Below are 12,294 nucleotides of genomic sequence, written 5' to 3' on the forward strand. Positions count from 1 at the left end.
ATGTCACTTTTTATTAAAAGGCATATTCCCACTGCCCTTTTAAAAATCGCAGCCCTTTTCCAGCCCCCTGCCCACCCATACCCCTGATCTTCCTCAGCCTTCTCTATTTCTTTCATAACACTATCATCTCCTAACTTTAATTTGCTATGTTGTTTACTTATCTGTTAAGTGGATGTTTTGTTGTCTGTCTTCTTTTTATTAGGATGTTAGCCTACGAGGGTGAGGATTTTTGTCTTTTTATTGTTCACTGGTATCCCTGGTGTTTCAACACCCAGAGGGTGCTTTTTAAATAATTGTTGAATGAATAAATTAATAAAACTGGATTAGGGAAGCAAATGAGTGGGAAAGTGCAAAGGATCTAGGGTTGAAGACAGGTGTAAAGGTGAATGAACCATAAGTCCTGGTAAATTTATAGAGGCAAACATTCATTTTCCTATTACTAGTAAAAAAGCTCTTGCAAGTCGAGATAAACCTGGCCAACTTTTAGAGTCAAAGCTACAGACATTCATCTTATTAACTGTTGAGCTCTCTTGTTAACAATGTGCAGGTTAATCCCTGAGAAATTTAGACAGAGAGCACATGTATAAGTTGGTATTTCCCAAAGTGGGTAGGAGGCTCTCCGCATTAGGATTGTTGGTAAGTATTAAGGTTCCTGAGCCTTATCCAGTTTGCTTAATAATCTGTAAGGATTAGATCCCTAGGGGATTTCAATGCATGCTAAAATGTGAGAATTATTACTATATAGCACATGTATACAAAACAATGGGACTATACTAGAACAGTATCTCTCTGTTGCATAATTATTCCACAGGATGCTATTAAGATTGCAATTTTTTTAAGAAAGCATTCTTGAATTAATAGAGTAGATAAACACTGAGTTAAATTGATTTTTAAAAAAATATATAACAGGAATTCTCAGGACCTTTGATACGATGACATGATTGTGAATTCCCAACAGGAGGATACAGTATGCTGCATCCCCGATTCACTTCATCATGCATACCTCTTTTTAGGCACCTCTTACTAACTTTTGGGGAGTGATTTATCTTTAAAGAAAAAGTCTGGGCATTTCTGTTATAGATAATATCGGAGATTCCTTCCTGATTCTAGCAATCTATAATTCTTTGTAATTCTGTTTTCTTTCTTATTACCTCCCTTAGTTTGTAATCTAATTGGGGCTTTTTACACCCCTGAGCAAGAGGTATGAAGCAGTGTATTTGTATTTCATGGTTCCCAGGACTCACCCTTGCCAATAAAAAAGGTCTTTTGCATTTGTGTGTGTGTGTGTGTGTGTGTGTGTGTGTGTGTGTGTGTGTGAGAGAGAGAGAGAGAGAGAGAGAGAGAGAGAGAGAGAGAGAACAGCAGGAGGAATGCCAGTAGAGAGAGGGTACACAGAATAGCCTGTGTAAGTATACCTGAGTGAGTGGGTTTGCTTGTTAAAGGCACATTTGGTAGATTAGTGAGGCCTCTATCCGTTGTGTGAGGCTGTATGTGTCAGTGGGTGCACGCATACAAATATCTCCCTGGGTGTAAGTCCAGGCGGGGCGGCTTCTCCCACGTTGATCACTGCTCTCTGTTCCCTCAGTCGCTTTCCACCCCTTTGGCTTGGCCCCTGGAAACAAGATCGTATGTGCCTGGAATGAACAGCCTTCTCCCGCTCTGAAAGGCATCCGAGGTCCGCAGCACATGACATCCTTCCGTGTAATGGAAGTTCCCACACATGGGCGATCGCTGTCTGCAGACGTAATGAACCGAGTGGGAGGTAATGAGAAGTGACTGTCACGCCATCTCCAGGGCCCGTTCCTCCCGCCGCACAATTACACGGTGACCCTAGAGAGAGACGGAGAAGGAGGCAACACTCCCCCCGCTTCCTGTGGGGTCTGACAATCAGCCCCAGCGCACCAGAAGGAGCTGAGATGCAGCGGGATTCATCTGACAGCCCGGAGGATGTGCAGGGAGATACGTGATGACAATACGGGAGGCAGCTCTCCGCACAGTCACACGCTGTTTCCTCCGCGCGGACTTGGCCTCGTGCCCGAAAGATGCCAGCGGGCCAAGGCGGTGCTCCCTGCTCCCCCCTGGCATGTGCTTTGGGGTGAGAGCTGTTACTTCTTTCAGAACCGGAGGGTCCAGGGAGCGGGCTAGTGGGCGGAGCCGCGCTTCTGTTAGGGGGAAGGCTCGGGAGGAGGCTTCCCTCTAAATGCTCTAAGTAATGATGACAGAGGCCGGGGTAACAGCTCCCGGATGCTCTGTCTCCCCAGTCTGGTTCCGGAGTTTCCTTTCACAGAGAGTGTTCATTATGGGGACCATTTCCACCGGCTTTATTCTTTTTTTTTTTTTTAATTTCTTTATTGATTAAGGTGTCACATATTTGTCCTCATCCCCCCATTCCCATCCCACACCCCTCCCCACGGATGCCCCAACCCCCTGTTGAACTTAACCATTGGATAGGCTCATATACATGCACACAAGTCCTTTGGTTGATCTCTCCTCCCTCCCCGCAACCTCCCCTGGCTTCCCTCTGAGGCCCGATAGTCCGATCGATGCCTCCTTGTTTCTGGTTCTGTTCTTGTTCATCAGTCTATGTTGTTCATCATTTCCCCTAGATGAGCGAGATCATGTGTCACTAGAGATATACTTATAAGAACTGAATGTGAGACGAGCAATAATAGTTATGCTGACAGGCAAATGACTCAGTCTGTAGTGAGTTTCTTTCTGGACCAACAGTTCTTTTGAGACCCAATTTCAATGTCCACCGGTTCCTTATGTGTACACGTCAGCACTGACCCCTCAGCTCTGGATGGTGGACAAATGGTGCTAATGCAGGTACAACTCCCTCTGGTTTGGTCTCGGCCGGAACCATGGGCACGGCTTCACCCGGACTCAGGGGCATGTGGCCTCACCCGGACCCAGGGGGTGCGTGGCCTCACCCAGACCCAGGGGGCGCGTGGCCTCACCCGGGCCCGGGACCCAGCCTCACCCAGATCCAGGGGCACACGGCCTCACCCGGACCCAGGATCCGGCTTCACCCGTACCCAGGGGCGCAAGGCCTCACCCGGACCGAGGGGCACATGGCCTCAGCTTTATTCTTGTGTTGAAAGGGAGATGGCAGGGCTGCGGAGAAGTGCGTGGGTTGCCCGCAGAGTCAACTTCCATTGATTTATTTTAAAAATAATTTCATTGATTTCAGAGAGAAAGGGAGAAGGAGAGAGAGAGAGACAGAAGCATCAACGAAGAGAGGGAATCATTGATTGGCTGCCTCCTGCACGATCAGGGATGGAGCCCGCAACTTGGGCATGTGCTCCGGCCAGGAATCCAGCCCTGACCTCCGGGTTCACAGGTCCACGCTCAACCACTGGGCCCCCACGGCCGGCCAGCATCCACTCTCAGAGAGAGAGCCTACAGAAGGAGCAAAAAGGCGGAAGCCTTTGAGAATTCTTCCCCTTGTCTTCATGTTGCTGTGATAGCTGAGGCCGGCCCGTGCTCGGAGGGAAGCCTGCCAACCGCTTGCTGAGGAGGGAACGGGCACGAGCTGGGCTGCTGGGTTGCTTGGCACCGAGAGAATCGCAGCGCAGGCCGGCTGCTGGCGGGGCCACCCCATTTTTCACTCCTCTGCGCCTCGCCGCAGAAAGCCCCCAGGTGGCATTAGGGAGAATTAGCGTGTGAGTCGCAGGGCCTGCTAATTTCTCACCACTTCATTAGCTGACAGTTCAAGGAAAGCGCCCTCCTGCCATTCACCTCCCGTCTGTGCGCTGGCACTTCTCATCAGCGGAAGCAGAGTTCAGCCGTGTGGCGTTCACATGCTGGTGACTTCTGGTTCTCCCCATCATGTGTGCTAGTTTATTCCCTGACCCTCTCCTGGCAATTACCTACCGGAGGTCCCTGGGACTTCTCCCTGAAATCTCCTTTAGGTTCAGACTGGGTGTAGTGTCACCAGGAAAAGGTGGAAAATGATCCTGTCTTTTTACAGAATGGGTTCAAAGATGTGCCGCAGAGAGGAAACATAAAATAGTACCCTATATTTAAAGGACACTCTTTTACAACATTACTACCAGCTTATATTTTTTGAATGCTTACTATGTGCCAGGTATTATTCTAAGCACTTTATAGGTCACTAGTGGCCCGGTGCATGAAATACATGCATGGTGGGGGGTGTCCCTCAGCCCAGCCTGCACCCTCTCTGTTCTGGAACATCCCTCTCACAATCGGGACCACTGGCTCCTAACTGCTCACCTGCCTGACTGCCTCATCGGCCCTAACCACTCTGCTTGCTGGCCTGCTCACTCCCAACTGCCCCCCCCTGCCAGCCTGCTCATCCCCAACTGCCCCCTCCACTGGCCTTCTCGCCTCCAACAGCCCCCCCTTGCTGGCTTGCTCACCCCCAACTGCCCCCCCTGCAGGCCTGATCACCCCCAATTGGCCCCTATGCCAGCCTGCTTGCCCCCAACTGCCCTCCCCTCCTGGCCTGATCGCCCTTAACCACCTCTGCCTCAGCCCTGCCACCATGGCTTTGTCCGGAAGGACGTCCGGAAGGTCTTCTGGTCTAATTAGCATATTACCCTATTATTAGTATAGATTATATACTCACTAGAGGCAGGGGGGGGGGGGGTGTCCCTCAGCCCGGCCTGTGCCCTCTCGCAATCTGGGACTCCCAGGGTAGGGTCCCTAGGCCTGGCCAGTGATCAGGGCCTATCAGGGCTTTCCTTCCTCCGGCTGCCAGCAGCTGGCCCTGCCCCCACCACTGCCACTGCTTGCCATCTGTGTGGCGCTGCCTCCCTCTTCCCCTGCCACCAGTTGCCTCACTCTGTGAGTGACAGGTGTGTGGGGTGCAATAGCTTGGCTGGCCTGGGTCTCCCACTGTGGGGCGATTGCTGGCCAGCCCCTCACACCCGCCACGGCGTCGCTGATCGCCATAAAGGGTGGACCCGCCTACCCACTGCAGCTGGGTAGCCTAGGCCTCCCTCTGTGGGCCCATGGTGGGGCGATTGGCACCCCCAACCAATCTCATCGCACCCGCTGTTGGCTGGCCTGGCACCAGTGTGGGTCATAGTGTGGTCGTCTGGAAGGTTGTCAGGACGGTCCTTCTGCTGTTCTATCATTTGGTTGATTTGCATATTATGCTTTTATTATTATAGACTAGAGGCCCGGTGCAAGAAATTCGTGCACGGAGGGGGGTTGTCCCTCAGCCCAGCCTGTACCCTCTCCAATCTGGGACCCTTCGAGGGATGTCCAATCGGGCCTAAACGGGCAGTCAGACATCCCTCTCACAATCCAGGACTGCTGGCTCCCAACTGCTTGCCTCTCTGCCTTCCTGATTGCCCCTAACCGCTTCTGCCTGCCAGCCTGATCACCCCCTAACCACTCCGCTGCCAGCCTGTTTGCCCCCAACTTCCCTCATCTGCTGGCCTGGTCACCCCTAACTGCCCTCTCCTGCAGGGTTGATCACCTCCAACTGCCCTCCCTTGCAAGCCTGGTCCCTCTCAACTGCCCTCTCCTGCTGGCCTTCTTGTGGTAGCCATATTGTGTCCACATGGGGGCAGGATCTTTGACCACATGGGGGCAGCTATATTGTGTGTTGTAGTGATGATCAATCACATATTACTCTTTTATTAGATAGGATAGAGGCCTGGTACAGGGGTGGGGGCCAGCTGGTTTGCCCTGAAGGGTGTCCCTGATCAGGGTGGGGTTCCCTTGGGGCGTGAGGTGGCCTGAGCAAGGGGCCTGTGGTGGTTTGCAGGCCAGCCACGCCCCATGGCAACCCAAGCGGAGGCCCTGGTATCTGGAATTTATTCTCCTTCTACAATTGAAACTTTGTAGCCTGGAGCGGAGCCAAGCCTGGGGCTCCCTCCATAGCCGGCGGCCATTTCTGTTGGGGTTATAATTGAAACTTTGTAGCCTTAAGTGGGTGAGCCCGGCCAGGGTGTGTGGAAAGCTTTGCTTCCCCTGTTGCCAGCAGCAACCCTGGCCTGCTCTCTCAAGCTCCATTCTGCCACCATTTGTTTGAATTTGTTTACCTTCTATAATTGAAACTTTGTAGCTTGAGTGGAGGCTTAGGCCTGGCAAGGGCAGGTGGAAAGCTTGGCTTCCTCTGTTACCTAGGAAACCTTGCTCTCTGTGGTTGTAGCCATCTTGGTTGGGTTAATTTGCATACTCACTCTGATTGGATGGTGGGTGTGGCTTGTGGGTGTGTCAGAGGTATGGTCAATTTGCATATTTGTCTATTATTAGGTAGGATTTGTATTTGATACAGGAGGAAACTGAGGCACAGAGAGGTTGAGTTTGTTGCTTAGGACCCACAGTATTTGAATACAGGAAGCCTGGATCCAGAGCCCACACTCTAAGTAATAGGGTATTTTGCCATAATTAGTCAATCACTTAGTTAATTCCTGGATTAATTCAGCAAAAATTAATGAAGCACCAACTATGTGTCACTTAATATGCCAGAGTTTGCCTATTAGAGTTTAGGTACCCATCTTTTTATTTCAATTTCCATGTCTGAAGGCAGTTGTGGAGCACCCACTGTGTTTCCAAGGTTGTGCTCATGTAGATACAAGAGAAGTGCAGGGTGTGATCTTGCCATTGAGAAGTGTACAGACATGTAGACCAGGGGCTGACAAACTTTCCTCTGTAAATGGCCAGATAGTAAATATTGTTGGCAATGAAGGTCACATGGTCTCAGTCCCAATAAATGTAAAAGCAGCTTTAGCCACTATGTAAATAAATGAGCAGTCTGCGTTCTAATACAACTGCAGAAATAAGCAGCAGGCCATATTGGGCCCATGGGCTTCCTGATAAAGAGGCCCTAAGAGAAGAATGTAGAACATGAAGCAGTGATAATGTGACTGAAAGCAGAGCTCTGTGGGTATTGCCTGTCAGGCATGTGAAGTGCACAGGTGAAGCACAGTGTCAGGGAGCACAGAGACTAGTGTAGTGTGCATTTTAGTGAAGAGGCAGATGGTTTCTGGAGATGGATCCTGACCCTCCCCTAAAGGATGGGAAGTATGCCACTCCCAGCTGTGAAGTTGTAAGGTGGTTTCATGAACCAGTTCATGGTTCTTATTAATATGTGTAGCAGGTAAGTTGGTTGTCGTATTTCCTTCATCCCTTCCTTCCTGGCTAATAGAACCCCACATTTGTTTGGTACCTTGATTTGTTCAGCTCCAAACAATGATGCATCACTGATTAAAGTCAATCTTAATAATTATATCCTCAAATTTTCCAGCCATATGACCTACTTCTGATCAAAATGCCTGCTGGGTGAAGTGGGGGTGGAATGATTGGGAAACTTTTAGCTTTTCTCATCAAAGGGACAGACAAAGCTCATGCCACATACCCCTCCTGTTTTCCTGTCACAATGGGAACATGAAGATGAGTGGGGGCAGCCTTTCTGAGGCCACAGTGTTGTAGATGGGGGATGGGGGCAGAGAGAGGTAGCCACTGAGTAGCTGCGTAGCAGCTGGGCTGCTGCCTCTGGCTTCCTTGTTAAGAGTTAGCTAAGTCTATATATTTTTATCCGTGTTATTTGCAATAACATCCTATCTAATAATAGAGTAACATGTAAATTACCATCACTCCGCTATGCCCACGATTGGGCGGTGGGAGGCTGGGGGGCGGGACTCGGGGTGGCCTATATGGCCATTGAGAGGCACAGATCCGCTGCCACTGAGGGGGGCCTCGGACCATCAAAAGCGTGGGAGCTGGGTGCCTGTCTGCTCCGGCACCAGGCCTTTCAGAAGCCTCCGCTGCGCCGGAGGCTTCTGAAAGGCCTGGTGCACCAGTGGACAGGCACCCAGCTCCACCAAGAAAAGCAAAAGCGTGTAGGGGACCCTACACGTGCATGATTCAATCATGCACTGGGCCTCTAGTATATATATATTGTTTCAAGTCACTCTTAGTTGATTAAAAAGTGTGTCTTTAATTTTTTCCAGGAGAACTAACTAGAATTTACTTACTCCTAGAAGTTTCCCATTTCCTTAGATATTTCAGAAAATTGTGCTAAATCAGATAAGAATTATTTCTAAAAATTTTCACTTTCTTGTTAAATTCCTTCCCCACAATATACTAATTAGGAGAAAAAGAGCATATTGCACAACCCCATTTTAAGTTAATATCATTAAGTTAAACATCATTCACTTACATTGTTAGTGTATATGTCTTTAAATCTGTATGACAAGGGGTCAATAGTGGTTGTGCCTGGGTTATTGATTTTCTGTAAGTTTCAGGATTAGGAGTGTGCTCTTTTGCTTTGCTTTATTTTTCTAATTATTATAGAGAAAATACATAAACAGAAAAAAAGTATAAAATGGCACTGACAAAAACTAAATTAATTTTATGTGAAGGCAAGCTTTTTTTCTGGCTGACACTATTTTCCTCTCATTTTTCCCTTTGGTTTTCTAAACTCACCTCTTATCAATTTTCTTTCCCATATTATTGTTTTTTGTTTGTTTCATAAGTGCTAGCTTTCTGTACATTTTCCTGTTAAGTGTAGTCCACAGTATGATGTTGTAAGTGTAAAGTTGGGTCACATGTTACTAAATGTCACCCGATTTTCTCTTATAGTCACTCATTCATTTAGTAGATGTTGTAGAGTGGCTGTTATGCACCAGCCTCTGTTCTGTGTGTGACGGAATGAGGAGGAACAAGCTTTGGAAATGTGTGCTCCTCTCTCTCACTCCTCCTTGCTTTGGGCTGTCACACATTACTCATTCTGTAAGACCAGCATAAATGCTGGCTCCCCCATGAAATCTGAAGTGACCCACACATTGAGGATTAACTCATCTTTCTACATTCCCATCACACTATTGTTTCTTCCAGTCTTTGGTTATTTTTGTATTGATGGCATATTATGTTTATTGGTATGCATCCTTGTCTGGGCTGTGAATTCCTTTCGAAGAGCTGCTGTGTCATTTTGGCCTTTCCTAGATCTGTGTTGCTTCTTTAAACAACCATGCTTTTATCCACAGTAAGGGTGACAGGCCACATAAATTACATACTCAGATACATGCTCTCTGGGCAGAATGTCCTGAACTTGACCTATACCTTGTCATATATTATTCCTCAATTTTCCCAGATGCCAATAGACACCAATGCCACTTGTCTCTCTGATCTTCTCTCTGTTCTTCAGGTATGTTTCATCCCTGGTCTTTTCTAGACCTCAGCTGTGTCCCCTCCCCAACTTTCTTACTTTGCAGGGAGACTCGGGCCCTGCAGAGGGACCCTCAGATGGACTATACTTAACACTCATCAAGCCCTTACTTAATAATGTATTTCAATAAATAGATGGATGAGCAAGTGAATATTCATAGAAAGCACACAGTTAAAAACTTGATGCTTTTAATAGTAAGTTTGGTGGGAAAGAAAATCAAAATACTATTGGCTGCAGGTGGTGTTTACGGAAGCGTGAGGAGGCACACAGATACGGTGGCACACAGGCCAGTATTCTCCTGAGCACGTTCTTGTTGGTATGGTGACCCTCTTTAAGTGAGGGAGAAAAGAAAAACAAAGAAAAAAAAAAACACAACTTTTTTTCTAATTCAAGTTAGATCAGGAAATTGTGGCAATTTTTGGAATGTCAAGAGTAAAAATAAGAAAGAAAGAATTAATCCTGTTAGCCCCAAAAGGGAAGCTGTCACCACCAAAGCTGTAACTCTCTAAATGAGTGTAACACCTCTGAAAACTCTTACAACTGTGCCAAGTGTTTACATGTTCTCAGCGAATGTGGCATCAAGCAGCAAGCGGTTGTGGTGGAGAAGCACACCATCTGTGTGATCACCCACCCTCGCTAGAGTGCTCTGAACTCGGCAGTGTGCAACAGATGCATCTGCATATACAGTGTTCCTCCTCGCATGGTTCAGAATGGGTGTGAGTGAGGGACAACAGCCAGCTTCCTTGAAACTCAGACTTCATCTGACATCTTTCCAGACACCTTTCTTAACCATACTTCAGGCAGTCCTGGAAGGTAACCTTCCCACAATAGGTTTACAAATAGTTGAACAGGACGGCCTGACCTAGAACATCAGCGGCTGCCTTCACAATCACTCAGTCTGGAAGCGGGGACCAGATCACCGTTTGGTTCGCGTTTAAGTGAAAGTCTGTGTGGTTGTGGGAGAAACAAGTCCACAGAAGCCTATGTGTGCGCTCCAGGCAGATGAATGGAAATGGTTTCACTATATACTTCATCGCTACTATAGTAGATGTGTCTCTTTGGAAAAATAACACTAGATAATTTTGATGAAAATACAATATCAAGAATGAAAGACTGCATTCCATCCTGTGCTTTATATTTTGCTTATTTAAATATTCCACAGATGCCCTCGCCAGTTTGGCTCAGTGGATAGAGCGTCAGCCTGCTGACTGAAGGGTCCCGGGTTCGATTCTGGGCTAAGGGCACATATCCGGGTTGCGGGCTTGATCCCCAGTAGGGGGCGTGCAGGAGGCAGCCAATCAATGATTCTCTCATCATTGATGTTTCTATCTCTCTCTTCTTTCCTCTCTGAAATAAAATATATAAATATATAAATATATATATATATATATTAAAAAACATTCCCAGGTATTTTATTTGAGGATTAGTTCATCCTAATTTCAGAAATGAAATCTAAAGTTGCACTCATCAAAATGTACATATCAGTAAAGGCTGCTCAACCCTTCTGAATCATGTCCTCACTTGCCTGCAATTGATGAGGTGACATCATGTCCTTTCAGGCTGCTCAGAAGCCGTGCTGGGTGAGGAAAGGACATTCCTTACATAAGTGGGGCAGCTTTTCCCACTTTGCCCACAGTCCTATCTCCCATTTTCCCTGTCTGGAAGGTAGAGGCACGCTCTGAAAAAGAGCACACTCTAGGAATGAAGTGATGATAACTAAAGAATTTAAGTGAAGTGGTGGGTGAAAGATGTGTCATTCTACATTTATGTGATAAATTCAAAACAGAACTTTAATATGATCAGAAAATGAGTTGTCATTAATATTTTCCTGCAAACTCGGGGTAAGACTTGCATTGGGGCCACCGTCATGAAGCACAGTGACAACCTTTGAGAGAGTCGTTAGAAACTGATATTCATGGGTGGCTTGCTGGCTCAGGAAGCTGTGTTAGTGATGTAACCAGTGTTATAGAAATTATGTTGAGGAACTGCAGAGGCAAGATCTATGTCGTATCAATACAAACACACTCCAAAGAGTCTTGGCATTGTGAATCTTGACAGCATGGCTACTTTGTTTCCCCTCTCAGTGGGAAAAGAAAAACAAAACAAAACAAAAATCCATAATTATTTTTGCCCTCAAATTAGGTCAGGGACTATCAACAACTTTTGGAATGTCAGGACTAAAAATAAGAAATACAGAATTAATCCCGCTAGCACAAAATAAAGCACTATTGCCATTGAAAGATAATGACAACATGGTTACCAGACCTGAACAGGAAGAGGGGGCACCTGGACACTATGAAGAATCTTCACCTGCCTTGATTGGATAATAAATAAGTCCATCTTCTCCACTTATAACTTTAAATCTTCTTCAACAAATCACTATACCTCACGTGGGCCCATGTATTCTTAATGCATGTTATTTATCTATTTATTTGTTCTGAGTTTATTTTACTTTTTATTTAAAAATTGGGGTAACGTTGGTTAAGAAGATTAGTTTTTCAGGATCAGATTCTATGATACATAATCTCTATATTGCATTGTGTACCCACCACCCAAAGTCAAATCATTTTCCATCGCCATATATTTGGCCACCTTTACCCTTTATTCCTCCTACACCCCCTTCCCTTTGGTAACCACTATACTGTTGTTTGTGTCTGTGAGTTTCAGTTTTGTATCACACATTAGTGAAATCATATGGTTCTTAGTTCTCTCTGACTGACTCATTTCACTTAGCATAATATTCTCAAGGTCCATCCATATTTTTGCAAATGGCAGTATTTCATCTTTTCTTATGGCTGTGTAGTAATCCATAATATCTATGTACCACATCTTCTTTTTTTTAATTATTTATTGTTTTTGCTTTTATTTTTTTTAAAATGTTTTTAAAAAATCTTTATTGTTGAAAGTATTACACAGGTCTTCTTTTCCCCCCATTAACCTCTTCTCCTGTCCTTCTCCTTCCCCCCATTAACAGCCTACTCCTGTCCTCCCTCGCCCCCAGGCCATTACCACCCCATTGTCTGTGTCCATGGGTTATGCATATATGCATTCAAGTTCATTGGTTGATCTCTTCCCACCCACCCTCCCATGCTGTACCACATCTTCTTTATCCAATCTTCTATCAAAGGCCACTTTCTATGCCTTGACCA

The sequence above is a fragment of the Eptesicus fuscus genome, chromosome 2, assembly GCF_027574615.1.
Source record: "Eptesicus fuscus isolate TK198812 chromosome 2, DD_ASM_mEF_20220401, whole genome shotgun sequence".
Taxonomy (NCBI): Eukaryota; Metazoa; Chordata; class Mammalia; order Chiroptera; family Vespertilionidae; genus Eptesicus; species Eptesicus fuscus.